At 48.6% G+C, this 13,465-nt stretch overlaps 1 protein-coding gene and 1 long non-coding RNA gene across 8 annotated transcripts in view; both read left to right on the forward strand.

Annotated features, from left to right (window-relative positions):
* ZBTB16 (zinc finger and BTB domain containing 16) overlaps nucleotides 1-13,465 on the forward strand; it is a 199,788-nt gene that overhangs the window by 129,114 nt on the left and 57,209 nt on the right. The gene's annotated exons all lie outside the window — the stretch shown is intronic.
* LOC146399863 (uncharacterized) overlaps nucleotides 1-13,465 on the forward strand; it is a 39,531-nt gene continuing 26,066 nt past the window's right edge. The window contains exon 1 of the long non-coding RNA XR_014815337.1: nucleotides 1-13,465. This exon is cut by the window's right edge and continues 22,262 nt beyond it. This is a non-coding gene — a long non-coding RNA (uncharacterized LOC146399863).

Consider the following 13,465-nt stretch of genomic DNA (forward strand, 5'->3'; position numbering starts at 1 on the left):
GACGGATCCCATCCTCTAGGTCTTCCGTGGTGGGATGGCACACGGATGTGAGTATCTTGGTGGCATCCTTGTTTCCTGGGGAAACTGTGAGTCGGGCTGGTTTGTGCCCAGCTACCCTTGCTTGTGGGGCTGGCTGGGCAGGGATTTAAATGTGTGACTTTGCTCCAGGAGAACAGCTGCCCTGGAGGAGGCTGAGATCTCTGTCACTAACAGGCCACCTAGATCTCATCTTCTCGGGGACTCTGGTACATTCTTGTGGAGGCCTTAGAAAGCCTGTGATGTTATCTAGCCGTGGTGAGGGGTCAGGAAGCCTCCTGCACCCCATCTGACGAACTCTGAAACCCTCATGTGGTCACCGTGGCCTGGCCCTCCCTCTGCTAGCATCTAGTCATTGTCTGAAAGAAAGCGGTTTGTCCACCAGCATGCATTTGAACAATATATTTTTAAGCATAAACATTTTTTTTTTAGCAAAGTTAAAGTGGGTTGATTGATTTCAGCATTAAGCGCATGTTTTCTCTCTCTTTTTTTTTTCTTTTCAATTGACGTATAGTTGACTTATAGTGTCATGTTGGTTTCAGGTGTATAGCACAGTGATCAGTTATCTCTATGTATATACAGACTATGCATATATTCTTTTTCAGATTCTTTTCCCTTATAGGTTATTATAAGATATCGAATAATAGTTCCCTGTGCTCTACTGTAGGTCCTTGTTGGTTTTCTGGTTTATATGTAGTCGTGTGTTAATATATTAATCCCAAACTCCTAATTTATCCTCTCCCCATCCCCTTTGGTAACCATAAGTTGGTTTTCTATGTCGGTGAGACTCTTTCTGTTTTGTAAATAAGTTCATTTGTATCTTTTTTTAAGATTCCGCATGTAAGCAATATCATACTTGTCTTTGTCTGGCTTCCACCACTTAGTATGAGAGTCTCTTGGTCCATCCAAGTGTTTGAACAGTATTGACAAACAATGATATCACTTTGATTTCCATGCTTTGATCTCTCCGCATCGCCGTCGTCTCATGTGGTCGTTGGTGCCATCATTATCATCAGTGTGGCTCACACTTCCTAAATGTTCACAATGCACCAGGCACAGTTCTGAGCGCTTTACCGCATCCCATGGGCCAGTCTTCCCTACTCTGCATGGTAGGAGGCTGCTCCCATGTGATAGGTGAGGAAACCGGGGTTCAGAGGAGGGCAAGGGACTTGCGGAAGTGAATGGAGGGATAAGAGAGGTACGGCTTAGACTGCTGGGTTTCATTCTGGTTCTGCCACTTGCTCTTTTCAGAACCGTGGATAAGTTACTTGAACTGTCTTCATTTGAGTTTCCTCATCTGTTAGAAAAGTGGAGTAATAACTGTACTGATCTCAGAGCATAGCCTTATTATGGGGATGGAATAAGATGTTTTATTTGAAGTGCTTTGCAGACTGCTTGGCTCATAAGAGGCATTCAATAAACAATAGTAGATGCACTCAATTTAATAAATATTTACTGAGTTCCCACAGTGTGTTCAGCCCTGCTGGGGGGTCTTTAAGGCACAGGCGTATTTGGGAGAGATAGATAGCATTCTTCATGGCCCGAGATTCTAACAGGGAGAGAGTGGAGGTGAGTAACTGTGTGATACAATGCCAAGTTATAACAAGTCCTAATAAGAAAAATACGGCAGGATAAAGGGGAGAGAGTGACAGGGTGAAAAGTGTTTTTTTTAGGTCAAATGGTCATGCTTCTGTGAGAGGGTGACATCCAAGCAGAGTCCTGAAGTCAGGGAGTGAACCACTCAAAGTTTTCAGGAAGAAAGGTCTGGGCACAGGGAACAGGCACGTGCAAAAGCCCTGAGGCTGGGTTGACCTGGACAAGTTCAAGGAACAGCATCAAGAGCAGTGTGGTGGCGGGTAGGCAGTGACGTGCAGAGAGGGGCCGGTGATGAGGTCACAAATCAGCAGGGTCTCTCTGCGTTAGCAAGGAGTTTGGATTTTATTCTACATGTGCTGAGAGTCCATTAGTGGGGGGAACATATCTGCAGGTCATACATCTGATAAGAAACTTCTGATTAGAAAATATAATTTTTGAGTCTTCGGACTGAAAAATACAAATTCGAAAAAGTGCAAAAGATCTGAATAGACATGTCTGCAAAAATAGACAAATAGTCACTGAGCCCATGAAAAAGATGCTTGACATCATTAGCCATCGGGGAAATCAAAATCAGAATCACGGTGAGATCCTACTTCACGCCCATTGAGAGGGAGCTCTAATGAAAATGCAGACAGTAAGAAGTGCCGTCAAGGATGTGGGAAGTTCAGAACCCTCACATGCTGCTGGGACTGTCAGAGGCTGCGGCCCCTGTGGAAAACAGTTTGGCAGTTCCTCAAAAAGTTGAACAAAGTTGCCCTGTGACCCAGCAATTCCACTGTTGCGTAAATACCTGAGAGGAATGAAAACATATATCTACCCCAAAACTTGCACATAAATGTTCACACAAGCATTGTTTTTAAGATAGCCAAACATGTAGCGATAACTAAATGCCTACCCACTGATGGATGGATAAACAAAATGTAATATATCTGTACAATGGAAGACTATTCAGCTATAAAAATGACTGAAGTGCTGGTACCTCCTGTAACATAGGTGAACCTTAAGACCATTATGGGAGCTCCCGTTGTGGCTTAGCGTGTTAAAACCCTGACTAGTATCCAGGAGGATGTGGGTTTGATCCCTGGCCTCCCTCAGTGGAATAGGGATCCCACTGGGCTGTGGTGTAGGTCAGACATGGCTTGGATCCCATATGGCTGTGGCTGTGGCTGTGGCTGTGGCTGGCAGCTGTAGCTCCAATTCAACCCCTAGCCTGGGAACCTCCATATGCTGTGGGTGAGGCCCTAAAAAGAAAAAAAAAATATGCTCAATGGAAAAAGCCAGTCACAAAGGCCACATATTGTATGATTCTGCTTTTATGAAACATCCAGAGTAGACACATCTTTAGAGACAGAAAGAAAGTAAATTAGTTAAGTGCCAGGGGCTGGGAGATTTGGAGAGAAATGGGGCGTGACTGCCAAGGGGTAGAGGGTTTCTTCTGGGGGCGATGAAAATGTTCTAAAATTGATTGTGGTGATGGTGATGCAGCTCTGAACGTATTAGAATGGTTGATTTTATACTTTAAATCATGGGTTGTATATTATATGGCATGTGAATTATGTCTCAGTAAAGCTGCATGCACACCACACACACACACACACACACACACACACACACACACGTATGTGCACACACACGTGCACACAGACTTTTATGGAGAAAGGGAAAAGTTCACCACCATTGGAGGGTGTTGAACGGGAGTATGACATGACTTGATTCATGAGTTTAGAATATCACTGTGGTTCCTGTGTTGAGATCTGACCACAGGAGTTTTTGTTAGCTATTGCTACGCAAGGAACTGCTCCTGTGGCAGATTAAAGTGATGATATGTTACTATCTAGGATGGGTCTGGGGTGGACTGTGCTCAGCTGGGCGGTTTTCACTTGGGGTCTCTCTAGTGGTTGCAGTTGGGTGATTCTGGGGATGGAGGCGTCTGCAGACTCAACCCTGATGGCTTCCTCATTCTCTTATCTGCCCTCTAGTCCTCCTCCCTGTGGCCTCTCTCCACAGCAGAGCAGCTTGCACTTCCCAGCTGACTGCTCAGGTCTCTAAGAGTCAGAAAGAGTCAGCAGACACAAACTGCTCTCCCTCTTAAAAGCTAGGCTGGCAACATCTGGCATCACTTCTGCCATATTTCATTGCTCAGGTCAGCCCCAGGTTCAAGGGGTGGAAGGGTAGCGTCTCCTTCTCAGTGGGAAAAGACAGACATATAGGGACTGAGGATTGGTGGCAGGCGTCTGTGGAGACAAGCCACTAAGCTACCACAGGGGCCAGAGGGGAAGAAGGAAGACCGGTCCACTGCCGCCGTTACCGTCAATGTTTTCTTGTCCCGCTTCACAAAATCAGCCTCGCTGAGCGGAACATGTGCCTCCTAGCCCTGGCATGGTGGGCTTTGGACTGATGCTGCCCTGGGCTCTGATGCCAGGAGAGGAGAACCTTCTAGATGAGCTGTCATTCCAGTCAGCGTCTCCCTGGCTCAGTTCTAGAGAAGTCATTGGGCTAGATGATTATGCCTAGAGCTGGTTATCCTGAAAGCCAGGGGAGATTGCAGGTCTCCCAGGGTCCCTTCCCTGTAAGTTTCTTATTGCTGGACCACATGAGTAACCGAGAGTCCTGCTCTGAGAAGTCCAGTCTGAGGGCTAAGAGCCATCTTTGCCAAGCAACTTAATTCTGTCTATCCAGATGAAATTTGCAGTGGCAGGGAGCAGGCTACCCTCACAGCCAGGGCTGGGGCAGGAGGCTGAGTCCCCAAGGGGTGAGCGGATGGGCATGTGGTTTATCCACAGACCCCACACACTTATTGAGCACCTTCTGTGTGCCTGGCATCTGCTGGGGACACGGCGGGCAACAACGCAGGTGTGCTCCCTGCATGTTTCTTTCAAACAGCTTTATTGAGACAGGATCTGCAGCCTGTTCACCTGGTTCAAGTACCCAGTTGGGTTTTGATATATTCGTATATTTTTTAAACTGTCATAAAAGATGCATAACATAAAATTGGCCGTGCTAGCTGTTCGAAAGGGTCCCGGGCGGTGGTGTTAATGGCCTTGCAGCCTGTTTTTAGAGGTTGATACTGGGTCGGCTTTGAAAGTCAGGAGGTGTCTTAGGACCAAAGCCCTCCTGGGGTTTATGAAGTCAGTGAGGACTTGAAACTGGTCCTCACTTTCCAGAAAAGGAAATTTGTTTCAAATATGACGGGAAAGAACCCGGGGTTTGAGTCAGAGGAGGTGGGGAGGTGAGGGCCTGACTCCCTTGCCCAGCAGGTGGACAACCTTGACTTGTTCCCCATCCTTTCTGCCCCTCAGGTCTTCCCACCTGCAGAGGAGTGTGGGGCACCCCTCCTCCCTATAGCAGAGGTGGGGTCTGGCCCCTTCGGAGTTACTTTTGCTGTCTCTCCAAGCTGAATCCGCACTATGGAGAGACCAAGGCGGATGCTTTGAGGAAGGATCCCTCCCATCGGGCTGTGAGCACCAGGCAAGCTTCCTCCCCATGAGGAACATCAGGCCACTCCCTGGTGGGGGGCAGGCTGTGGGCTGGGGGGACAAGCCTCACCAGCCCCTGTCCTCAGTGTAAGGTTGGCAACGAGGTGGCTCTTAGCCCATTTATCACCTATAGTGCTCCTTTCACAGACTATATAGCTCCTCAGACTCTTTTAATAATCAATGAAAGAACACAACCTGAAATCTAGTTGCCACCTCCATTCTATGAAAGGGGACCTCTGAGGAAGAGAGTGGCCTGATTATAAGGCATGCTGAAAAAGACGCTAGAATTATCGGACTGGGAGAAGCCAGCGGGGTACCAGGTGGAGAGCCAGCAGGAGAACAGGGCGAGCGCTCTGAAAAGGAAGAAGAATCAAGAGCCTGGGAAAGTCATGGTAATTCCACCTTGCATTTCTGATACCTTAGTTTATCAAACATGTTCCTCTGTTATACCCTTTAGAAACTTTATTTTTTTGGTCTTTTTATGTCCACACCTGTGGCATATGGAGGTTCCCAGGCTAGGGGTTGAATTGGAGCCGAAGCTGCCAGCCTACGTCACAGCCACAGCACTGCAGGATCCCAGCCATGTCTGCAACCTATGCTGCAGCTCAAGGCAACACTGGATTCTTAGTGCACTGAGCGAGGCCGGGGATCGAGCCCAAATCCTCATGGATACCAGTTGGGTTCTTGACACTGATCCAAAATGGGAACTCCCTTTAAAAAAATGTTATGGCTCCACCTGTGACATATGGAAGTTCCTGGGCCAAGGATTGAATCTGAGCTGCAGCTGCTATCTGTGCTTCAGCTGTTGCAATGCCAGATCCTTTAACCCACTGTACCCGTCTGGGGATCAAACCCAAGCCTCCAAGGAGACCTGAGCCACTGAAGTTGGATTCTTAACCCCCTGTACCACAGCAGGAACTCCTGTTATCCCCATTTAACAGATGAGAACGTGGAGACCTAGGAAGTAAAGAGCTGGAACTTGACTCAACTCTAACTTCAGTGTTCTTTCTACCCATCGCCAGTGGCCTGCATGTTGACTTACTGTTGCCCTTGGGTGTGTGGCTAAATGGTTTAGGAAGAGGGGTCAGAGACAGCCTAGCTTGTGGCCCTGTCCTGTACTCTTTTGGACCCTGGTGACCCATTTAACTGAGAACCCCCAACACCCTAATGACCATGTCCCCTTTGTGAGCAAGGATACAACTTCCCTGGGACAGATCAGGTCTGGGATCCATGCCCAGGGCTGCCTGCCCCGTGCGGAATTAACAGAGCTGGCCAGTAGCGTTGCATCCAATGGCAGTCAGGGCGCCTCACAGGTGTTCTTGACACAGAAAAATGAATTTTACAGAAAATATTTACAGAGTGCCTGTCGTGGCTCAGGGGAAAGGAATCTGACTAGGATCCATGAGGATGCAGGTTCCATCCCTGGCTTCACTCACTGGGTTAAGGATCCGGCATTGCCTTGAGCTGTGGTGTAGGTCACAGATGCAGTTCGGATCTGGCGTTGCTGTGGCTGTGGTGTAGGCCAGCAGCTACAGCTCTGATTTGACCCCTAGCCCGGGAACCTCCACATGCCATGGGCGCAGCCCTAAAAAGACAAAAAGAAAAAAGGAAAATGTTTCCAATTCTGTGTTCGCCAGACGTCATCTTCGCATCTCACCCTTGCTGTCCTGGTGAGTGTGAGCTTCCTTGCCCCCTTCCTGCAGGATCTTGGTGGGCTCCAGCTGGTGCTCTGGGAGGACGCACTGGTGGTTGGGCAGGGCTCATGCTGCGTTGTCACACTTCAGTTTTCTGTTTTGCTACAGCGAAGACTTTGAGGAGATAAACAGAGATCACTTTACACCTTTTATATTATGACAAATACATATTGCAAAACACTGCTGCTTCCAAAATGTTTGGGTTGCAGAGCAGTGAGGAATTAACAGCTCTGCAGCTCCCCAAGATGCTTGTACTTCATTTACACATCAGAATTTTTTTACACCACTCGGTAAAATAAAAAGTGAGAAGGCACACATACACGCACGTACACACTCACACATGCGCCCAGCGCAACCACTTGGGTTCTATATCAGGAATGTCTTAAATTAGTAAGTAGTTCTTTAAGTCCAGATAAACTGATAAATACCATTAATGGCTTAATTTATACTCTGGGTTTGAAATTTGACACATGGACACTATCTTGGCTCAGGAAACACAAGTGGTTTTGTGCCAGAGGTTTTAATGACCGATCAGTAATATAAATTGCTGCATCACTGAACAGAAATAGCTTCTCTGTGTCACTTGATCTGGAAACTTCTCCGGCCAGGCAGCAGTTAATAAATTTAAAAATAATTACCCTCTTCATTCAAAGTCAAACTAATTAGGAGCGGGTTTTACAAATCATAATGTTGTCCAAACCACGGTACATCCCCGTTTGGGACTTGGACAGGCCTGGGGGCAGCAGATCGGGTGGCGTTAATTAGAGGGCAGGGGAGATACCTTGGCTGCTGAGCTGAAGGTGAGGGGGTTGGGACAGTCGTCAGCACGCCCCCTGGGGGAGGGAGTGGGGGGGGTCTCAGTCGGGCGGGTTTGGGCTTGAACTGTGGGGACCTTTGGCTCTTTTAATCCATATAGAGGGAACTCAGGGCAGCTGCCTCTGTGTGATCTGAATATGGGGGCCATGGGGCCATGCTAGTGTTGGGGGGCCAGGCCAGAGAGACTGTGAGAACCTCCAGAGCAGGAAAGGCGGATGTGCAGATAGCTACCTGGGGAGGGTGGACCTACCTGGAGGCAGGGGAGTGGGAGGAGCATCTCTTCAGGGCTCCTCTATGCACTAGGCAAGCTGGGGCCCTGATGGGGTGATCCAGGTTTGTCTTTCAGGCTTCAGAGAAGAGGGACCCTTGGAGCCTGAAGTCCGACTGTGACATTCAGGGTATTTGGAGCATAGTGACAGCCAGAACTTGGGATCTGGTGTCAGACTGTCTAGATTCAAATCCTAGTCCCACTATTTCCAAGTTTTATGATCTTGGGTGGGTGGCTTAACCTCGCTAAACCTGTTTCCTCCTTGGTAACAGGATGGCAGTGATGCTGTGAGGATGTAATTTGGTGATCTGTGGAAGGGCCTTGCATGGAGTACATGATGGTGGTGGTTCCTGGCTGGGTCAGTGAGAAGGGCAGGGCCAGGTTGATGGTTGTGGTGGTGGAGGAATAGGAATGGTGTATAACTGCCTTGCCAAGGGAATGGTATCTTTGAGGATCCCAGACATGTCCTCTAGCCAAGAGGACATTTCCAGTGTGCCCATAGAGCCAACAGCCCGGGAGCCCTCCATGTGCAGCCAGGAGGCTGAGAATGAAGCTTTGCATGTTGAACAATCTTACAGGGCAGATTTGGGGATCTTACTTAAGGCCGTGGTGTCTAGAGTGTCCAAAGCTGCTCATGGAGCCCACCTTCCACTAATATCTAAACCGATGACATGTACAACTAAGACCGGACAAGCTGCAGAGCTGGGATCAGCACAGAGCAGATGCTCCCCCCTCCAGGAGTATCAGAACATGACCTGCCCCATCCTAGAAAAGGCCTCGTTAGTTGGCGCCCTTGAAGGCTCAGGCATCTGGACTCCCCCTGCTGGGATCCTGGCCCATGTCTATTACCAGCAGGAACCTAGGTGTTCTGGAGATACAAATAAGACCGTATGTGTCCTCCCTTCTTATGCCCTCCTAGTGCCATTCCTCAGTTTAGGAGTTCTGGGGCTAGGAAGCTTCAGGATATTAGATGGCCCAGAACACTAGGTTGAACTAGATCTCCAGACTTGCCCCAAAGCAATTCCGCTCTCTCCTCCAGCCCTCACCCTGCCTCACCAGGTCGACGAGGTTAGTGACTTGGGTTTGTTGCAGATGGTAGGAGCCTCTGCAGTTGGTTTGTCTCATCATTCCTTCATTCATTTATTCCCTAAGTTTTAAAGTACCTACTCTGCACGAGGAGCTTTGTGGATTTGTGCCTAAGGGTAAGCAAAACTTGGAGGAAGTGAACAAATAGGATGAACTTGCCTTAGGTACAGATATAATCATAGCTGTACTCTGTTGTATACTTTGGAGTTGGGTTTATTAAGTCTTCATTATAATCCTAAAATGCAGGCAGTGTTCCTCCCGATTCTTTGCTAGAGAAAACTGAGACTTGGAAAGACAAGGAAGACCTGACCAGGGTAGATCGAATGTGTGTCTCAGACTCCTAGCACCCCAGAGCCTGTGTTTTAATGCTTCTTTTCCTCCCCACGTGGGCCTGGACATCATAGCTAAGGTGCAGATTGGGGACTCAACTCTGCCCGCTCAATAGCCCAGGAAACTAGGGCTGAAAATTTTATATTTGAAAAAGGGGATCAGTCAAGAACAAACCAGCCAAAACCAGAATTAGGAGCCACGAGTTCTTACTCCCAGTCCAAAGTTCTCTCCACTCTGACTACAAAATAAGGACTTTCTTTTACTGGCCTAGAAAAAAAAAGTTGTTTCGTTTCCACATTCCCACATCATAGAGGAAGCAGCTTATGCAGATGCAAATGTTGAGATGCTGGTTCTCATCCTCTCTATGTCAGATGAGGGACGGTCCTCCCGTCCAGGCCAACACACGTGGCGGTCAAGGGCAGCCATGCTGCAGGACGTGACCTCCCCAGAGAGCAGGAAGTGGGTGCTGGAGGGGGCCCTGCCCCAGAGCTCTCTCCTCAGGGTGAAGGAGGCTGGGAGGCACCTCACCGTAGCTCTGGAAGGTGGAGGCAGTGGGAACACACACACTCAGTAACCACCCCCTTGGAACCCGCAGAGCTGCTCCCCCACCTCGGTGGTGGTGGTGGTGGTGTCGGCTGCCTGCTCCCGCTGGCTCCTCCCTCTTTCCTGATATATTAAGGATGCTTGGGCAAAGCTTCAGGGACAGTCTCTGGCTCTGCATTTCAGAGGAGAAAATGAAGTCCTTGTTTGGAGGACTTTTGGTGGTGGATGAGCAGGCGGGGCAGAGATTTAAAAGGGTGAGGGCAGCGCTGGGCACGGAGGAGCTGCATTGGGGCGGCTGGCCCCTGTCTGCCAGCAGTAGGAAACCAGCAAGTGTTCTGGCTCCTCCTCCCACGGGCGGCCTCTGGGGGCCTGGCCTCGGAGGTCAGGACGGGGAGGAGGAAGGAAGAGGGGGCAGCAGGAGAGAAACAGAAAGAACTTCATCTACCCCAAATTTTACCTGGAAAGGGGGCAGAATGAGCCCCACAGCCCCGCCCAGGCTGGAGGGCACAAGGAGGGCCAGAGGGTCATTGGATGGACACGTGGACTCTGCTCAGTTTGGCTTGACCCCCCCCCCCCATTGAAAACATAATAGCGTTTGACTTTTATAAATACCAGGGGTGATTTGTATAGCATTTCACGTGGCGTGCCAAGGAATTGAACCTGAGAAAGCCTGAGCTCAGGACGTCATGGGCACTTTGGGAGGGAGAGTCATGTGCTGCTGTTTGTATAGTCAGTGCACCAGCATAGACTTACTCTTGACCTCATTTCATGCTGTTACTATAAAGGCATGTTTGATGCCTAATATAGAGTTTCATTTTCCAAGCACGGGGCTCTCGGCTCTGTGGGAGCTGCTCACTGTGGTGCAGGGAAGGACAACTCAGCTGTCACCTGCTGGTCCAGACAAGCCATTCTGCACCACTCACCCTAGTGGCGCCCAGGGTCCCTCTGGGCTCCTTTGGGAGGGAACCTCTCCCCAGGGCTTCTTTTTAATGAATAAATTGTATTTTCGAGTGGCTGCAGGTTTACAGCAAAACAGAGTTGAAAGCACAGAGGGTTCCCATGTTCCCCCTGCTCCCCACCCCAGCACAGCCTCCCCCACCATCAGCATCCCCCATCAGAGGGGTACATTTGTTACAGCTGATGAACCTACACTGACACATCATTATCGCTCGGTTTATGTTAATGGGTCACTCTGTTGGTTGTACATCCTCTGGATTTAGATAAACGTATAATGATGTGCATCCAGCATTGTATCATACAGAATGGTTTCACTGCCCTACAGCTCCTCTGTGCTTTGCCTATCCATCACCCCCATACTTTCTGTGTGAAGCATTGCTGCCATGAAGGGGTCAGTGGCGTTTGACTCTCTTGGGATTGGAAAAGAGAATTGATCCGAAGGCGAGTTGGGTTAGAAAAGATTGAAGCTCATTTGCTCTGTAGACACCTTGCGCTCTGTGCTGGACATAAATGCTGGGCCCCAAGATGGGGACAGAGCAGCAAGCAGGACTCACCTGGTCTCTGCCTCGACCAGCCTCCCATTGAAGTGGAAATGATGAAGGTCATGGGCGTGTGGGGGCAGCATGGTACTTGGAAAAGCAATAATGACTTCAGGGAAAAAACTGAGTTTTTTTTCTTTTCTTTTCTTTTTTTTCTTTTTTTTTTTTTTTTGGTCTTTGGTCTTTTTAAGGCCGTACCTGCAGCATATGGAGGTTCCCAGGCTGGGGGTCGAATCGGAGCTACAGCTGCTGGCCCACACCGCAGCCAAAGCAACGCAGGATCTGAGCCATGTCTGCAACCTATACCACAGCTCACGGCAATGCCGGATCCTTAACCCACTGAGTGAGGCCAGGGATCGAACCCACAACCTCATGGTTCCTAGTCGGATTCGGTAACCACTGGACCATGACAGGAACTCCAAGAAAGAACTGAGTTCTTATCCGGGCTCTGTCACAGGCTTCCTTTGTGACATGGGACAAATTGCCTTGTTTCTCTGCCTGTATCAAATGCTGGGTGTGGGAATGGGGTAAGGAAAATTGTTGTTGAAGGGGTTCCATGGTTCTAAGCACAGCCTAAGAGTCTGATCTTTTATTAGGTGGTCTACATTTTTCTCAACTTAAGCACATTTATAAGCTATGATTATTATTATCTTTAGGTGTCTATAGTTTCTCTCACCAATAGACAGCCATTTGGTTTTTTAAAATAAGTATAGTTGATTTACAATGTTTCTTCAATTTCTGTAGTCTTTATTCAGAAGCTTATTCAACAAAAAATTAAATGCATGCAGGAGTTCCCTGGTGGCTCAGTGGATTAAGGATCCCACACTGTCACTGCTGTGGCTCTGGTTACTGCTGTGGTATGGGTTCCATTCTTGGCCTGGGGACGTCCGCATGCTGTGGGCGTGGCCAAAAATTTAAATGCGTACGGTATCTGCAGAAGAGATTAAAGGTGAAGATCTTTTGCCTTTTAAAAACCATTCCAGCAGTTTTCAGGGAATGGTAGCATTTGGACCTTTGAGGACTACTGTTCAGAGCGTGCACTGTGCCTAGCACTGCCGTGTTCATATATGATCTGATAGAGCCAGCATAGCCCAACCGAGAGGCGCATTCACTACCAGTATCACTGATGAGTAGTCACAGGCTGGAGAGGTTTAAATAATGCCTCCTTCGTTGGAAGTCCTGGGATTCAAGTTCAAGGACCTGGGTGGTGAGTCTGATGGGGCTTTCGGGGCACCTGTCATCCTCCTACTCAGAGTTGCCGCTTCCCTTTCACTGGGTCCCAATGGTCAGCGTCAGCCCCCGACTCCCTCTCCTCCCTGCTCCCTCCCACTCCCCACCCCCGTGTTCCTCCTCTATCTTTTCAGCTCCCACCCCTTCTTCTCTGACCGTGCTCCCTTCTCCCTCGTGACACCGCTGCTGCCCGATGACAGAAAGGAGTTAATAAAAACCAATGTGTAACTGAAACTTGAAAAGCCATAAATCGCCTTGTTTTTTCTAGGATGTTGGTAGCATTTTGATTTAATAGTTGGACAAACACAAGGGCCTATTTTATTCAGAGTTTACAGGCCTCAAGGCTGTTATTCCTCCAAATTTAATAGCATTGAAATTGCAGGGTTTGCTATAATTTGCCTATCGCTTTCTGCTCTGCCATTGATGTTTATTGTCAGCGGGATGGAATCTCAATCCGACTCACTTAGATAACATGTCTGTTAAACATTTAGATAATTGTACCATCATTAACTTGTCACATTATTTTAGAGATTCAAAACAGAAGCAGGGTAAGTAGAGGTACCAAGGGGAGTGGAGGTGGGGGAGGAAGAGGAGGAAGAGAAAAATCTCTCCTGAGTTAAACAGCCAGGAGGTGAGAGTGGATTTCACACTCTTGGCGTTTCATCAGCAGCGTCTTAGTAAGAGGGTGTGTGCCGCAGAGCTGGGCGGGCAACCCAGGGCTGGCAACCCCGGGGACAGTGCCACAGATGCTCAGAGACCCGCAGCGTTTCATGCCCAGCTTTTGGCCTTTGGCGTACCAAAGATCAATTTTTTAGCTTCCCTTAGAGATGCTGATTGCCACATTATACATAATTACACAGCATTAAGGACAACCTCAGTGTCCAAAGGTAAGAA

This window comes from Sus scrofa, chromosome 9, assembly GCF_054392235.1.
Source record: "Sus scrofa isolate SSC_HxYL_T2T_F1_AM1 chromosome 9, Sscrofa_HxYL_maternal_Yorkshire_Landrace_v2.0, whole genome shotgun sequence".
Taxonomy (NCBI): domain Eukaryota; kingdom Metazoa; phylum Chordata; class Mammalia; order Artiodactyla; family Suidae; genus Sus; species Sus scrofa.